Source organism: Argentina anserina, chromosome 7 (genome assembly GCF_933775445.1).
Source record: "Argentina anserina chromosome 7, drPotAnse1.1, whole genome shotgun sequence".
Lineage (NCBI taxonomy): Eukaryota > Viridiplantae > Streptophyta > Magnoliopsida > Rosales > Rosaceae > Argentina > Argentina anserina.
Window position 1 is genome coordinate 8,161,149 of NC_065878.1, and position 16,539 is coordinate 8,177,687.

Below are 16,539 nucleotides of genomic sequence, written 5' to 3' on the forward strand. Positions count from 1 at the left end.
TGAGGATTATACAATTCCATTTGTTATATGTTGAATTATCATTTGGGTTTGTAATAATCGGCTTGACTGAGTTATATTTTAAACTCAGATGTGATCCGCTGCAACATTAAAATGATTTCGATTTCATTGAGATTATTTTTGTGTTTAACGATTTTAAGATTTTGAGTTTTTAAGCTCGAAATTTTAGGGTCGTTACAGTTGGTATCAGAGCCTAAGTGTGTATTTGGCGATTATCAATATCATCCGGGAGCGATGATCCGACTGCAGGCGGGCACCCATCACATGTTCCTCGGTATTGATATGTCGTCGGGTACGCGAGAGTGTTAGGAGCCACACCTCACGGTTTGGTCCTCTAGGGAGTATTGTGATGATACTTCGATGATTCATCTGATTTTGGAATGTCATGTTATAATCTTTGGATCTGTTTTGGCTGAGTTCGAGATTTCTTGAGTATTGACTAAGTATATTGTTTTTGAAGGTGATGAACGGTGACAAGGGCCGAGGACAGGGCCGAGGACGGGCGAGAGGCCGAGGTCGAGGTAGGACCACAGGCCGAGGCCGCAATGTGGAGAACCTTTATGAGGAGGCTGCTCCACAGGTAGAGCAGGTAGGCCGAGGTCGAGGTAGGGCCACAGGTCGAGTCCGCAACGTGGAGAACCTCTATGAGGAGGCTGCTCCGCAGGAGGAGCAGGATGAGCCAGCTCCTGCGGTTAGAGATGACGGTCGAGTGTTGAAGCTGATCAAGGATATTAGTGCACTGTCAGCTCCGACCTTTCATGGGGGACTAGATCATATGGTAGCTGACCATTGGATCGAGGGTATGGAGACATATTTTGAGATGATAGAGTGCACAGAGATTGAGAAGAGAAAGATAGCTACATTCTTTCTCAAGGGTGATGCTCTAGATTGGTGGAAGAGCATGAGACAGACTGTGGATGTGTCTACATTCACATGGGGAGGTTTCACCACCATATTCCGAGAGAAGTATTTTCCAGCCTCAGTACAGGAGGACTTAGAGTTGGAGTTCCTGGCATTGGTACAGGGAGACATGACCATTAGAGAGTATGATGCACGATTCTCGCAGCTGTATCGGTATGTCAGGCCTATGGGTACGACTGCTTTAGCTCAGAAGTATCTACGTGGGCTGAAACAAGAGTACAAGACCATGATATCAGTCCTTTGCCTGACTTCACGGGAGCAGATATTTGAGAGTGCTATGAGTTTGGAGCAAGCAGAGAAGACTCAAGCAGGTGATGTGGGGAACAGAGATGCAAAGGGGAAAGGCAAGGCAATCTATACAGGCAGGGAACACTCAGGGCCGAAGGATAGGTCATGGAAGAGGCCAAGACCCCACTATCAGGCCCCGATAAGGGCACCACCCCTAGCTATCAGGGCAGCACCAGTCAGACCATTAGCAGCAGTGAGGTGTTATGGCTGCAATGAGATGGGACATTACGCCTCAGCATGTCCGAAACCGAAGAGAGGAGGGTGCCACCGGTGCGGGTAGGTGGGGCACATAGCTCGGGATTGTACCCGACCACTTCCGGGTAGACAGGAACGGCCGCAGAGACAGCTACCAGCGGGCCAAGCTAGAGTGTTCGCAGTGGGTCAGCGAGACACAGGGGTGGAAGGTACATTATCACTTTTTGACTACCTTGCTAGAGTGTTGTTTGATACGGGAGCATCACATTCATTCATTGCTAGTTCAGTAGTGGAGATGCTAGGATTGATTCCTACACCTCTCGGGGACGCCTTATGTGTCACTTCACCCCTTGGAGTGTCACTTGAGTTAGAGACAATCTGCAAAGCTTGTCCTATATTGATTGGAAGTAGAGAGTTCTCTGCTTCGTTGATTGTGATTCCGGACCACACTTATAATGTGATCTTGGGGATTGATTGGTTGAGACCACAGCATGCTGTGATTGATTGTTTTAACATGGTAGTGTCCTTTCATAGACCCGGAGAGCCAGTGTTTCGTTATCGTTGTCTCAAGTCTGATAACGCCATGAGATCAGGAGTTTTGGCACATGTGGAGTCAGTGGATCAGGAAGTATCTATCGCAGACATTGTAGTAGTATCTGAGTTTGGTGAAGTGTTCCAAGAGATACCGGGGCTACCTCCTCGAAGAGTGGTAGATTTCTGCATTGATGTAGTACCCGGTACAGCACCTGTGTCAAAGGCGCCATATAGAATGGGGCAGAATGAACTTAAGGAGCTGAAGGTGCAGATCGATGAGCTATTAGACCAAGGGTTCATTAGACCTAGTGTTTCACCTTGGGGAGCACCTGTTTTGTTTGTGAAGAAGAAAGATGGTTCTCTGCGGTTATGTGTGGACTACAGAGAACTGAACAAGGTGACCATCAAGAATAGGTATCCCTTACCTAGGATTGATGACTTGTTCGATCAGCTCAAAGGTGCCACAGTGTTCTCTAAGATTGATTTGAGATTTGGTTATCATCAACTCAGAGTGAGGGAAGAAGATATATCGAAGACAGCCTTCAGGACCCGGTATGGACATTATGAGTTTGTAGTCATGCCATTTGGTCTAACGAATGCACCAGCTGTCTTCATGAGTTTGATGAACCAAGTATTTAGTCCATACTTGGATGAGTTCGTAGTGGTGTTTGTGGATGACATTCTGATATACTCCAAGACACAAGAAGAACATGTGGTGCACCTGAGAACAGTGTTGCAGACCTTGAAGGAGGCGAGACTGTATGCCAAGCTAGAGAAGTGTGAGTTCTGGAAAGAAGAGGTCAAATTCCTTGGTCATGTTGTCTCAAAAGATGGAGTACTAGTGGACCCGGCAAAGGTCGAGGCAGTGAAGAATTGGAGTCGTCCAAAGAACCCTACAGAGATACGTAGTTTCCTCGGTTTGGCAGGTTACTACAGGAGATTTATCGAGGGGTTTTCTAGTATCGCATCTTCATTGACCAAGTTGACCAAGAAAGATACTCCGTTTGTGTGGACGGATGCATGTGAGGAAGCATTCAGCAAACTAAAGACTAGACTGACCACAGCTCCAGTGTTGACGATTCCCTCTAGTGGTGGTGGCTATGTCATTTACAGTGATGCTTCGCTCCAAGGTTTGGGTTGTGTGTTAATGCAGCATGGAGGAGTTGTTGCATATGGCTCGAGACAGTTGAAGATTCATGAGAAGAATTATCCGACACACGACCTAGAGCTTGCGGCAGTGGTATTTGCCCTGAAGATTTGGAGACATTACTTGTATGGTGAGAAATTTCAACTCTTTTCAGATCATAAGAGTTTGAAGTACTTGTTCTCACAGAAGGAGCTGAATATGAGGCAGAGGAGGTGGATGGAACTCCTCAAGGACTATGACTTCACATTAGAGTACCACCCGGGGAAGGCAAATGTGGTGGCTGATGCCTTGAGCAGAAAACCGAGAGGCGTGGTAGCTTCGCTTATGGTCCAGGAATGGTTCATGCTAGAAGCTGCATCAGAGTTTGATTTGGTACCATCGGGAGGAGAACCAAGGGTCTTTCTTGGTAGTGTCACAGTGCAACCCACATTGATCACGAGGATCATACAGGGTCAGGCGCAGGATAGACACTCACGAGCTAAGTTGGCGGATCTTGTAGTTGATACGCTTGATGAGTGTCCTTCTGAGTGGAGAGTTGGACCCGATGGAGGGTTGAGGTTTGGGGCAAGATTGTGTGTCCCAGATTGTGATGATCTTCGGGAGGAGGTTCTTCGTACGGCACATCGTTCACGCTATACCGTCCATCCAGGGAACACCAAGATGTACAAGGATCTATGCAGACAATTCTGGTGGAACGGTATGAAGAAAGATGTAGCAGAGTTTGTATCGAAGTGCCTTACATGTCAGCAAGTGAAAGCAGAACATCAACGACCAGCTGGCATGTTGAAACCACTGACTATTCCTCTTTGGAAGTGGGAGCAGATATCTATGGATTTTGTGACCGGGTTGCCTAGATCGAGGAAGGGTCACGATGCCATATGGGTGATTGTCGATCGATTGACGAAGTCGGCTCATTTTCTCCCAGTGTCGATGAAGTACTCAGTGGACGTGCTTGGGAAACTATATGTGGATGAGGTAGTGAGACTTCATGGTGCTCCAGTTTCTATTGTTTCCGATAGAGATGCACGTTTCACTTCGAAGTTCTGAGGTGGTTTGCAGAAGGCGATGGGCACTACCTTGGATATGAGTACAGCTTTTCACCCTCAGACGGATGGACAGACAGAGAGGGTGAATCAGGTGATGGAAGACATGTTGAGAGCATGTGTGTTGGATTTCAAGGGTAGCTGGGAAGATCATTTGAGATTGATTGAGTTTGCCTACAACAACAGCTACCATTCTAGCATTGGCATGGCACCGTATGAGGCACTTTATGGTAGGCCATGTCGATCTCCTATCTGTTGGGCCGAAGTTGGTGATGAGGCACTGATGGGCCCAGAGGTGGTTCAGGAAACCACTGAGAAGATCTCGATCATTCGGGATAGAATCCGGACCGCTCAGAGTAGACAGAAGAGCTATGCAGACCTGAAGATGAGACATGTGGAGTTTGAGATTGGTGACCATGTGTTCTTGAAAGTTTCACCTATGAGGGGTGTAGTGAGATTCGGCAAGAAGGGAAAGTTGGCACCGAGGTATGTTGGGCCTTTTGAGATACTTGAGAAAGTGGGCGAACTAGCATATCGACTAGCCTTGCCTACTAGCATGTCGGGCGTTCACAACGTCTTCCACATATCCATGCTGAGGAAGTATGTACCAGATGAGTCACATGTGATCGATCATAGCACCATTGAAGTGAAGGAAAATGCCACATTTGTTGTCGAGCCGGTTCGTATCGTGGATAGATCCACTAAGAAGCTACGGAGGAGAGAAGTTGGGCTAGTCAAGGTGTTGTGGAGTCACCATGATGAGGGTGATGCATCTTGGGAGCTAGAGTCAGACATGATGACCAGATATCCACAGTTGTTTATTGAGTGAGCTTGAATTTCGGGACGAAATTCCTTTAAGGGGGGTAGATTGTAATAACCCTCGTTTTCAAACAATATTTGAATTGAATTAAATTCTATTAAGTTGTGAAGTTGTTTTAAACCGAATATGATTGTTTGCAAACGTTACGAAACGGGAACGGAAACGTTCCGAGAACGTTTAATAAGGAAACGTTACGTTTCCGAACGAATTTATCGACTTTTATTCCGTCGCTCGGTTGCGAAAACTTTCTTCACGAAAGTTGTAGAGCTCGTCGATACGAGTTCGTGGATATGTGACGCGTTCTAATCGGACGACGTACGTAGAAGTTATTAACGTCGGAAGTTAGTTTCCGATTTGGAAACTAGTATAAATAGGTATTTATGAGATTAGGGTTTCCTTAATCAGAAACCCTCTTTTCTCTTCTCTCTCTTCCGCCTCCCTCCTCTCACCTTCTCTCTCTTCTCTCTCGCCCTCTCCCCGATTTTTCTTCCTTCCTCAGAAATCTCACCGGCGATTTCGCCGACCGGTGGCCCGTGTCACACACCGCTCTCCTCAAAAGCCTCGCACGACCCTCCTCGTCAAACCCCGAGGAGATCGTGCCCCTCCCCGTCGCCATTCGTTGCATCGACGCACCCGTCCTCTGCCTCGAATCGCCACCACTCGAACCGTCCTCCGACGAAGCTAGGGTGCAGAGCAGGCGCACCTCCGTCACTCCTCAACCCCTGCAACACCACGATCGAGGAAAAAGGCGCGACGGAACGATCGGTGACCCATCTCACACCGACAACGAATCGAAGCTCCACCGTTCGATCTAGGTAAGGATGATGAGATTGATTGATTGTGTGTGGTTGTTCAATGTTTTTGGGAATGATTGGGAGAATTGTAGATCGATTGGAAAGTTTTGGAGGAGGATCGGATGTGTAGGTGGAAAAATGGAGGACCGCCGCCTTAGGCGGCGCGTGGAGGAGATTGGGAGGAGTAGGAGGCGGCCTAGGATCGTAGGAAGGAAGAGGGGAAGGAGGGGGAGAGTTTGGGCACGGTGGTGACACCACACGCGCGGCCCGCCGGAGGTGGCGCGTGTGCCACACGCACCGCCACGTGCGGCGGTGTGAAAATGTTTTCCGAGAGGGGTATTTTTGGTAATTTACTTAAATGTAAATTTTATTTACTACGGTAAATGTAATTAAATTTTACTACGGTAAATGTAATTAAATTTTACCTTCGGTAAATGTAATTATAAATTACTTTCAGTAAATGTAAAAAGTAATTTTGTAAAAGGGTAATTTTACTGAATTTGTATTTACATTTAAATCGTACGTATACGTACAGAAATACGTATTAATATTTATACGTACAGAAATACGTATTAATATTTATACGTACAGAAATACGTATTAATATTTATACGTACAGAAATACGTATTATTATTTATACGTACAGAAATACGTATATAATAATTATACGTACAGAAATACGTATATATTATTTATACGTACAGAAATACGTATTAATTGAGTATTGTACAGTAACCGTGAATAGTGAATAGTGAACAGTAACTTCGTAAAACTGAAAATTGCTGAACAGTAATCGATTGTTACTGTTTCGGCATTTAAAGGTTTACGAAACGATTCTAAACTCTTTTCTTATCTTTTCAAGGTGATCATTAAATCAAGTAAATGAATTATCATCGAGAATTGTGGAATTACGCTCGAGTCGTTAAGGTGAGTAAAATCTCACTGAATTACGAATCTACCCTCGTGGTGATTCAACATTTTTGCAAGTGTGTTTATCAAATGAATTACAACATGTATATAATTTAGTGGACTACGTATATACAGTATAATGGTAATAAATACATATATATATAGTTCATTAAATTACATACTGTTACTAATTCATTATAATTAGTCATTTCGGTGACAGAAAAATTGTGCATGTGTGATTTTAATAGTATGATATGATGTGAGATTATTGTACGTAATTTTTCAGGTGTTGATGAAATATGACATGTATAGGATATAGTGGACTATGTATATATTGTATAAATGGTAAATAAATACGAATATATATAGTTTGCTATAAAATATACTGTTATGATTTTTATTGTGGATATATCGTGAAAGTGTTAAAACGTACAATATGATGTGTGATTATTGTACATGATTTTATCACGAAGAATGTGAAATATTGTGATTTGTCTTCGGACGTGATGTGTGGTACAATATGATGTGAGATTATTGTACATGTTCGGCAAGTCGGAACCTAGCCTTTGGCCGGGCGAAAGTTACGATACAGTTAGAGCTCTAGTCTGTCTGCCATAGTACTGCATGAAGGTAACGGGTGGTTATCTGCTCATGGGTACTCAGCTTGTTGTGGATGTTGGGTGGCGGGTGGTTACCCAACATCAGCGGTATACTAAGTGAGGGGTAACAAATGTGTACCAGCGCTCATTAGTTACCATTTTGTGAAAGTATTAGAGTAACCAGATGGGTTGCTCGTTTTCTCATGATTTTCATTATACTGTGTTGATGTGGAGTTGTGTCTTTTATGAGACGAGAGTTATTGTAATATTTTACTCATACGAGCTGTAAAGCTTACCGGGTTTGTGTTGCAATCCCGGTGCACCAATTTCAATGGTGTAGGGGATACTTCCGCAGGTGCTGAGTAGTGGTGATTGAGTGACGACTCCGAAGACTCGAAGTCGATCGCATCCAGTCGTGGTGAGGTTCCAGCGTGGATTGTGTGTGAGATTTGGTGTGATTTTATTTGAGAGGTTGTTGTGAGGATTATACAATTCCATTTGTTATATGTTGAATTATCATTTGGGTTTGTAATAATCGGCTTGACTGAGTTATATTTTAAACTCAGATGTGATCCGCTGCAACATTAAAATGATTTCGATTTCATTGAGATTATTTTTGTGTTTAACGATTTTAAGATTTTGAGTTTTTAAGCTCGAAATTTTAGGGTCGTTACAGGAACCTAGCCTTTGGCCGGGCGAAAGTTACGATACAGTTAGAGCTCTAGTCTGTCTGCCTTAGTACTGCATGCGAGGTAACGGGTGGTTATCTGCTCATGGGTACTCGGTGTATTTTGGATGTTGGGTAGCGGGTGGCTATCCAATATCAACAGTGTATTACGAGAGGGGTAACAGATGTGTACCAGCGTTCTTGGTACCCGTATTATAAATGCATTGGGTAACCAGAAGGGTTACCTAATTTCCTCATGAACGTTTTATTTCATATTTCTTTGGGTCAACCAGATGGGCTGACGAGTGACTCATGAGGGCATTTATATTTGTTGTTTTGTGATCTTTCGTATATTTTAATATGCGAATTATATTTTGATTTTACTCATACGAGCTGTAAAGCTTACCGGGTTTGTGTTTACAATCCCGGTGCACCAATTCGATGGTGTAGTGGATGACTCCGCAGGTGTAGATTAGCGGGAATTGACGGACCGCTCAGAGAACTTGAAGTGATTTACCTCCAGCTTGTGTGAGGATTTTGTGTGACTATTTTGTGAGAGATTGTGAGGATTATTACATTCCAACTTACGTAATGTAAATTATAAATTTGGGTTGTAATAATTGGTTTTCTGAGTTGTATTGATAACTCAGTGATGATCCGCTGTGCACTTAAATGATTTCGATTTTATTGAGATTATTTTGTGTTTAACGACTTTAGAATTTTGAGTTTTTAATCTCGAAATTTTGGGGTCGTTACAGTATGCCACGTATCTTCAACAGAGCCAGATCACCACTCGTGTTTCGCTCAAGGTCGCCGCAGTCTCAGGTTTCCATAACACTTCATAACCCAGAAACCCTCACCTAGAATCATAACGCCAGACAGAGACCACAGCGCCAGCTCCGACGTGGCCAATTTGTGATGGGACGTAGATCTAAAGCTAAGAATAGAAAGAAATTGAAAAGACAAACTTGATTTCATAGATAGCAGCTAGGGTTATAATCTTAGATATTTATAGTCCGATTGGACCGATGAGGACAAAACACGTGCCACACAACCTAATACATAGATAATTAAGCTTAACAGAAATAACTAACTGATTAACAAAAATGATTAACACGTGCCAAACATGTGCACGATCAAATGAAACATTGCATTTCCCCTGTAGCTGATGATTCCTCTTAGAGCTAGGAGAGACCTTTACATCCCAGCCTGCTACTTTACAAACTTGACCTGAAGTGGCATCACTGTCACGCTGCATCACTGCATTCTGATAGAACTCAGGGTAGAGTTGAGAAATGTTGGCACCCAATTCCCAAGTAGCTTCAGACTTGTCAGTCCCTTCCATTGAATTAACCACTCAGATGTAGCTTCTCCCTTCCGCTTAATCAGTCTCACATCCAATAGTGTTGCAGGTACCCACTGCTTCTCCTCAGTGTCTTGAATCGGTGGTAACTGAGTCTCCACAGGAATTGAATAACCAACACGCTTCTTGAGCAAAGACACATGGAAAACATTGTGTATGCGAGCAGTAGGTGGTAGTTGCAAACGATAGGCTACTTCCCCAATTCTCTCCAATACTGCAAAAGAACAATAGTACTTGGCAGCTAGCTTATGGAAAGTTTTTGATTTCTTGCAGTGCTCTGCCAGTATGGCTGCAGTTTAAGGTACACCAAATCTCCCACTTGAAAAGTCCGTTCAGTGTGTCCCATGTCATAGTATCGTTTCATTCTCGATTGAGCTCGTTCCAAGTTCTTCTTAAGCAAAGCCAAGATGTCATCTCTTGATTGCAAGTCTTTATCAACCTCAGCCACTGAAGTAGATCCCGGAAGATAAGCTTTAACCTCAGATGGTTGATAACCATACAATGCTTGGAAGGGAGACATATCAATGGCATTGTTATGGGAGGTATTATACCACCACTCAGCCCATGGGAGTGCCTCAACCCAAGTATGTGGCCTATGACCTGCTGCACAATGCAAATACTGCTCCAATGTCTTGCTTAGATTCTCAGTTTGGCCGTCTGACTGAGTATGGTAGGCCGAGGACTTGCTAAGCTTAGTACCTTGCATCTTGAAGAACTCCTCCCAAAAGAAACTCATAAAAATAGGGTCACGGTCCGAGATAATGTCATCAGGAGCCCCATGTAGCTTATAAACTTCGTGAACAAATATCTTAGCCAAGGATGCCGCAGAAAAGGGATGGGATAAGGGAATGAAGTGAGCGTACTTTGTAAGCTTGTCAATAATAACCCAAATGACAATCTTACCTTTAGACCGAGGCAGGGCTTCGATGAAGTTGATAGGAGCACTTTGTGCTACGTTCTTAATATATTTTTACCTCCATTTGTACTTTTATTAACCCTTATTGTTGTAATAACGAGTCATTGAGTCACAATAGGAGTCTAGGACGGTATTGAATGTATCTTTGTGCTTAAACGAGTTAAAAACGAAGAATTGGTCTAGAGTCCTAGTTTGAGTAGGAATCCTTATAGGACTAGGAAACCTAGTTGAATTAGGAGTCTTCATCTTTCTACGTTTTGGTCGCATTGGCGATATCTTGAGAGTCATGTTTGCATTAGGAATCCTTGTTAGACTAGGAAACGTACCATTTTGGAAAGTCCTACTTGAACTCAAACTCTTATCACGAAACTTTCCTAAATGAACTTTCTTGTTCTAGTAACTTACTTATTCTAGTAAGTTTTCTTTTTGCAAATTAGAAACTTTCCTAATCTAGCTAAGCTCATCTATTACATGTGTCTTTTTAAGACAACAATTGTCTAGATTAAGACATAAGTTTCGAAATAGATTATCTCTTCTTATTAATTTCGGTTTTTATTTTCAGATTTGAAGAGATGATTCAAGGAATAAAGAAGACCAATGCCGTGAATACCATTCATGATTTTAAAAGGGATTAATTTCGGATTTTGATGAGATAATACAAAGCTTGAGGAAAAGAAGGAAGTTGTGTGCAACAAGGAAGCTTTGTTGCCGTCCAAATTCATCAAGGAAGAGGAGATGCCGTGCCTTACCCTTTCAGCCTTGGAGAAGAAGTTCTTGCTGTGCTTATCAAATCAGCCCATGAGAAGGAGAGTCCAGCCCATGCTAACCCTAGAGAAACGAGGAGATAAGAGCTTGTTCTACAAGGAAAAGAAGGGCAGTCATTAGATCCAATTAAAGAGAAAAGAACCTAGCCATGCATACATAGATCAGCCCATCAAAAACCCTAGCAGCCCCTCCTCTCCTCCTTCCTCTATATAAGGCACGACCTCCCCTCATAAAAATCATCTCCATTCTCTCACAAAGCTAGCTGAATTGCTGCCTAAATACATCCAGAAAATTCAAGCTAAAAACCTTCATCCATCATCACCAAACCGTGCTCATCCTCTTGCCTCCCCAAATCCGAATTCATCTTGCTCCATCCTTCAAGGTTTCTAATGTGTGATTCATCCATGGCTTGTAATATTTCTTTTGGTTTTCTGCAAATTTCGAATTTATTGTATGAATCATTGGATGTTATTTTCGGTTTTATATATGAAGAGCATAAATTCAGACTTATTTGGTTTTATGTTTTGATTGTATAAACTCGTGAAAGATGTATGAATCCGTGTGTAGCATCTATGGGCAGTAGGATTTCCGATTTTTATTTAGGTTTTATTTCAATTTATTCCTTGAATTTGTGCATCTAAATCAATGCTTGAGGAAGCCAAGGCCATGGTTCTCCTAAGGTTGCGATTTCATTCACTAAAGTGTTCATTGATTGAATATGTGCTTCGTGTTTCAATTATTGATACTTGTTTAGGGTTGTGATAGTTTTAGGAATTTGCATGTTTAATCAAGATGAGTGACGCCATGCTTGTGTAACATGTTTCCAATTCGACTTATTGTGCTTATGTGCTACTTTGTTGTTTAACTAGTACGCTTCGTTATGTTGAACTATTTTTAGCATATGTTTAGGATTGAACACTTCGTTGATTCTAAATAACTAAGAAGTTTTAACGATTAGATGAACCGCTTCGGACTCTAATTAGAATTGGAATTGAAATGGACTTAGATATACTCGAATAAGTCGCTGCCTATATGTTGTTCTATACGTGTTATACATGTTTCTTGAGTAGAATTCATGTTTGGGTTATGTGATGAATGACTGATCAATTGTACATAAGTAATTTAGGATTTATTTTACATTGTAATTTTAGAATCCAAATCAAATCCCCCAATAACATGATAAGTGTTGAGGCCCTTTTGATTCCCCGGACTGAACGATCCCTGCTTATTCTATACTAACGATGATGTTTTTCAGGGTATTTTATAGACGTTCTAACGAACGCTCTATCAGAAGTCCATGGAAATGACACTCCAAGCTCTCTCTGGTATTATAATTGGTTGAAGGAGGCCAGGCGGTTTGAGAGTTTCATGGTGATTTTGCTGGCAAATGGCACAACTTGCAACAAACAATTTCACAGCCTTATGTAATCCAGGCCAACTGAAATTTCTTTTCACACGTTGATACGTGCGAGTTCTATCAGCGTGCCCCCCTGTTAAACCCCCATGAAGTTCCTCAAGTATGAGAGCCCGCCAATTCCCACTTTTAGGCATAAATAGTCTATCTTTGTGGTATAACTTGCCATTCACCACGCTAAAGTTCTTTTTGGCACCACCTGATTGTAATAACTTCAAACTTGTAGTAGCTTCTGCATCAAGTAAGCAGGCCTCTTGTAGTTCTACCACGTAATCATAAACAGGTTTAGAAGTTCCCATCATGGCTGCAAGAGTTGGACTGCGAGATAACACATCCGGAGCTGAATTCGTTTGTACAATCTGGAGCTGCTAGCACTAGAGCTGTGACTAAAGCAAGTTTTTTAACTCCTCAAATGTCTTTTGAGCTGCCTCATTCCACTGAAACGCATCCTTTTTGAGTAAGTCGGTTAGGGGTTTTGCAATGATTCCAAAGCCACGCACAAACTTCCTGTAATAACCAGCCAATCCCAAAAATCCCCTAAGCTGCTAAATGGTTTTAGGGTGAGGCCATGCTTTGATGCTAGCAATTTTAGTTAGATCAACAGCCACTCCTTCAGCTGAAATGATGTGGCCTAGGTATTCCACTTGCGGAGCTGCAAAGGTACATTTACTCCTCTTTACCTTGAGTTGCTGGTCACATAAACGTTGAATAACCAATTCCAAATGATAGAAATATTGTTCCAAGGACATGTTATAGATCAATATGTCATCAAAGAATACTAAGACACCTTTGCGCAACAGATCACGTAGAGCATCATTCATTACTGCCTGAAAAGTATAGGGAGCATTTGTGAGGCCAAATGGAAGTACAAGAAATTCGTAATGTCCAGAATGAGTTCGAAACGCTGTCTTCTCGATGTCACTCTCAGCTATCCGAATCTGATGATAGCCAGAACGTAGATCCAGTTTTGTGAAGATCACTGCGCCCTTGACTTCATCCAGTAGTTCATCTACGACAGGAATTGGATATTTATCCTTTATGGTCACTGCATTGAGAGCAGTATAGTCAATGCATAAACGCCAAGTTCCATTCTTCTTCTTGACCAAAAGGACTGGAGAAGAGAAGGGACTGGTACTAGGCCGGATGACTCCGTTTGCAAGAAACTCTTGAATTATCTTCTCTATTTCATTCTTTTGGTAGTGAGGGTAGCGATATGGCCTTACACTAACAGGGGAAGTGTGTGGAGCAAGAACAATCTTGTGGTCTTGAGCTCGTGCAGGAGGTAGTTGAGTAGGTTCCTCAAAGACAGTGGCATATTTGTGTAACAACTCATCAATCTATGGATGTGACATGGTGGAATTGTTGGTGGTGGGTAACAAATTAAGTTGAACCACCAATGCTTATCTTTCCCTTCTTAACAAACGAGTCATATTTACAACTAATGACTGAGGAATGTGGGTCTTTCTCACCCTGCAAGCTATACCATACGCCATTGATTTTGAATTTCATAACCATGGACTCAAAATTCCAAATGATATCACCAAGAGTTTTCAACCAAGAAGTGCCCATAACTAACTCACACCCTGAAACAGGTAGAATGTAATAATTAACCACAAAGGAATATTGTTGCAAAGTAATTGGTACCTCAATCTTGCTATGAGTATGCATAATATCTCCACTAGCAAGCCGAACTCGTAATGGCTCGATGGCAGTCACCACATCCTTGTTATTCTTCAAAAATGAGGGGTGGATAAAATTGTGGCTAGCTCTAGAATCAATTAAAACATGGACTGATTTGGTATTGTATGAACCCTTCAATTGCATAGTGTTTGAGCTTTTTCCTTCTCCCATGACATGCAGATATAGTTCTACCTCGCCATCGTCACCAATAACCAAACCTTCTTCACCTTCTTCATGTCGCTCCGGGCCTCTCAAGTCTTGCTCCTCTTGGACAACTTTCAACATCATTCTCAACTGAGGCCGATTATCTTGCCTCCTCTGGCGCTGGCAATTATGTCCTGCCCAGAATTCCGCATCACAAAATAAACATTGGTTTCTTGCTTGGCGATCAAAGTACTCCGCATGAGTGAGCCGACGAATCTCATTGTCTTGGCCACCATTACCTGCAGCTACAGGTGCCTGAGGTACAACTGGTTGGGGATTTGTTGGTGCCACCACGCGAGGAGCTTATTGGTATTAAGGACGCAGAGCAACATTTTGAAAACGCACTGCAGTTCGGAGATTGTGTTCCCTTGCCTCAAAGAGTTTGGCCAGTTCGCATACATCATATAGTGTTGCAGGCTTCAAGGCCTTCACATCCGCATGAAGGCTTTCCCGCAACCTACTCAAAAAATAGTGCAACAACAACTGATGTGAGACGCCATAAGCACGGCGTGAAAGCTTCGTGAACTGATCCATATAGCTCTCAACTGAGCCAGTCTGGGACATGCGAGCAAGTGCAGCCTGTTGTTCAAGCACATTACGACCGCCGAACTCACGCATAAGCAGGTCAGCGAGACCATACCATGAGGGAGGAAACTCATGCTAGAAGATAAACCATCGATCTGCCGCTTTGTCTGTCATGTGCATGATTGCAATGGTGAGTTCTCTATCCTCAGGAATTTGAAAGAAAGCAAAGTATTGCTCCACCTTGTTGAGCCATTCAACAGGATCTCCACTGCCCAAAGTGGGTGGTTCCAACTTCATTTGACGCATAGTTGGTAAATTTGGATCGACGGGGGTGGCCTGGAAATGGTGTTGAGGCATGGGAATATATTGAGGCTGAGGAGGGCCAGGCTGTAAAGTTTGATGTGGCGGTGGCATGTATTGGGGTGTGGGGGTGACAGTGGTAGCGTAAGTGGAGTGTGCAACGCCATAGGGAGGGTAGAGATAAGGCTGGGGAGGTAAGGTGAAAGGAACAGTGGGAGGTGTGGAGGAAGAAGGGTGATAAGGGCCAAACATGTGATTGATAGGGTGAGGACCGAGATTGGTATATTGATAGTACTGTGTTTGCGTGCCATAGTTCTCTATCACCGGTTTAGAGCCACTGGAACCCTCGATTTGCACGCTTGAGGCTGAGCTAAACAGAGAAGAGGTCCCCGCCCCATGTGGAACCAAGGCAGTGGTCACTTCCAGCATAGTAACAGCGCTCTGTGGTGCCGCAATGGTCTGAGTGTTCTGCAGACCAAGGATGACTTCGTTGTGAGCTAGATCTCTATATGAGACCGTGCTCGTGACTGAAGAAGGGTGGTGACCACTCGGAGAAGCACGAAGAGGACCAGATCTGGGCGGATGAGTAGGTGTATATGATCCAAACAATAGAGTATTGTCGCCGAAAACTGGTGCATCCGGTGGACGGCGAGTAGATCGAAGTTCCTCCATGAATTCTCGGCGAAAAACGGACTGAGTATCTTGGCAAATATTGTGAGTTTTCTGCAACGCGTCGATACGTGCAGAGGTTTCAACCTTGTGAGCCAAAAACTCGCCCTTAAGAAGAGATATATCAGTAATCTGGGATTGAGAGTCACTCACTATTGGTGGCTTGTTGTGTGCCATGGCCGCAGAGACCAAGGCTCTGGTACCAAATGTGATGGCATGTATATCTAAGGCTAAGAATAGAAAGAAATTGAAAAGACAAACTTGATTTCATAGATAGCAGCTAGGGTTACAACCTTAGATATTTATAGTCTGATGGAACCGATGAGCCGATGAGGACACAACACGTGTCACATAACTTAATACATAGATAATTAAGCTTAACTGGAATAACTAACTGATTAACAGAAATAATTAACACGTGCCGGACATGTGGTTTCGTGGAAGGTTAATCAAGCGTTGGAGTTATTTGAGAGGATGCAGGAGAGGAATGTGGTTTCGTGGAACATGGTTTTGACGGCTCTGGCGCAATGTGGGAGGATTGAGGAGGCCAGGAAGCTGTTTGGTTTGGTTCCGCATTGGTGGCGGGGTCGCGAGAAATGTGAGGGTTAATGAAGCACCGCGAGGGGGAAGTGTAGCCACATCCTAAAGGTGGCTTTAGATGGCCCTTGTTTGGTCCTTAAGGACTATACATCCTCGACGCCATTATGGACACAAGCGTCGATTAAATCAGATGATGATGATGATATTGTTGTGAAGTTGATTACTTC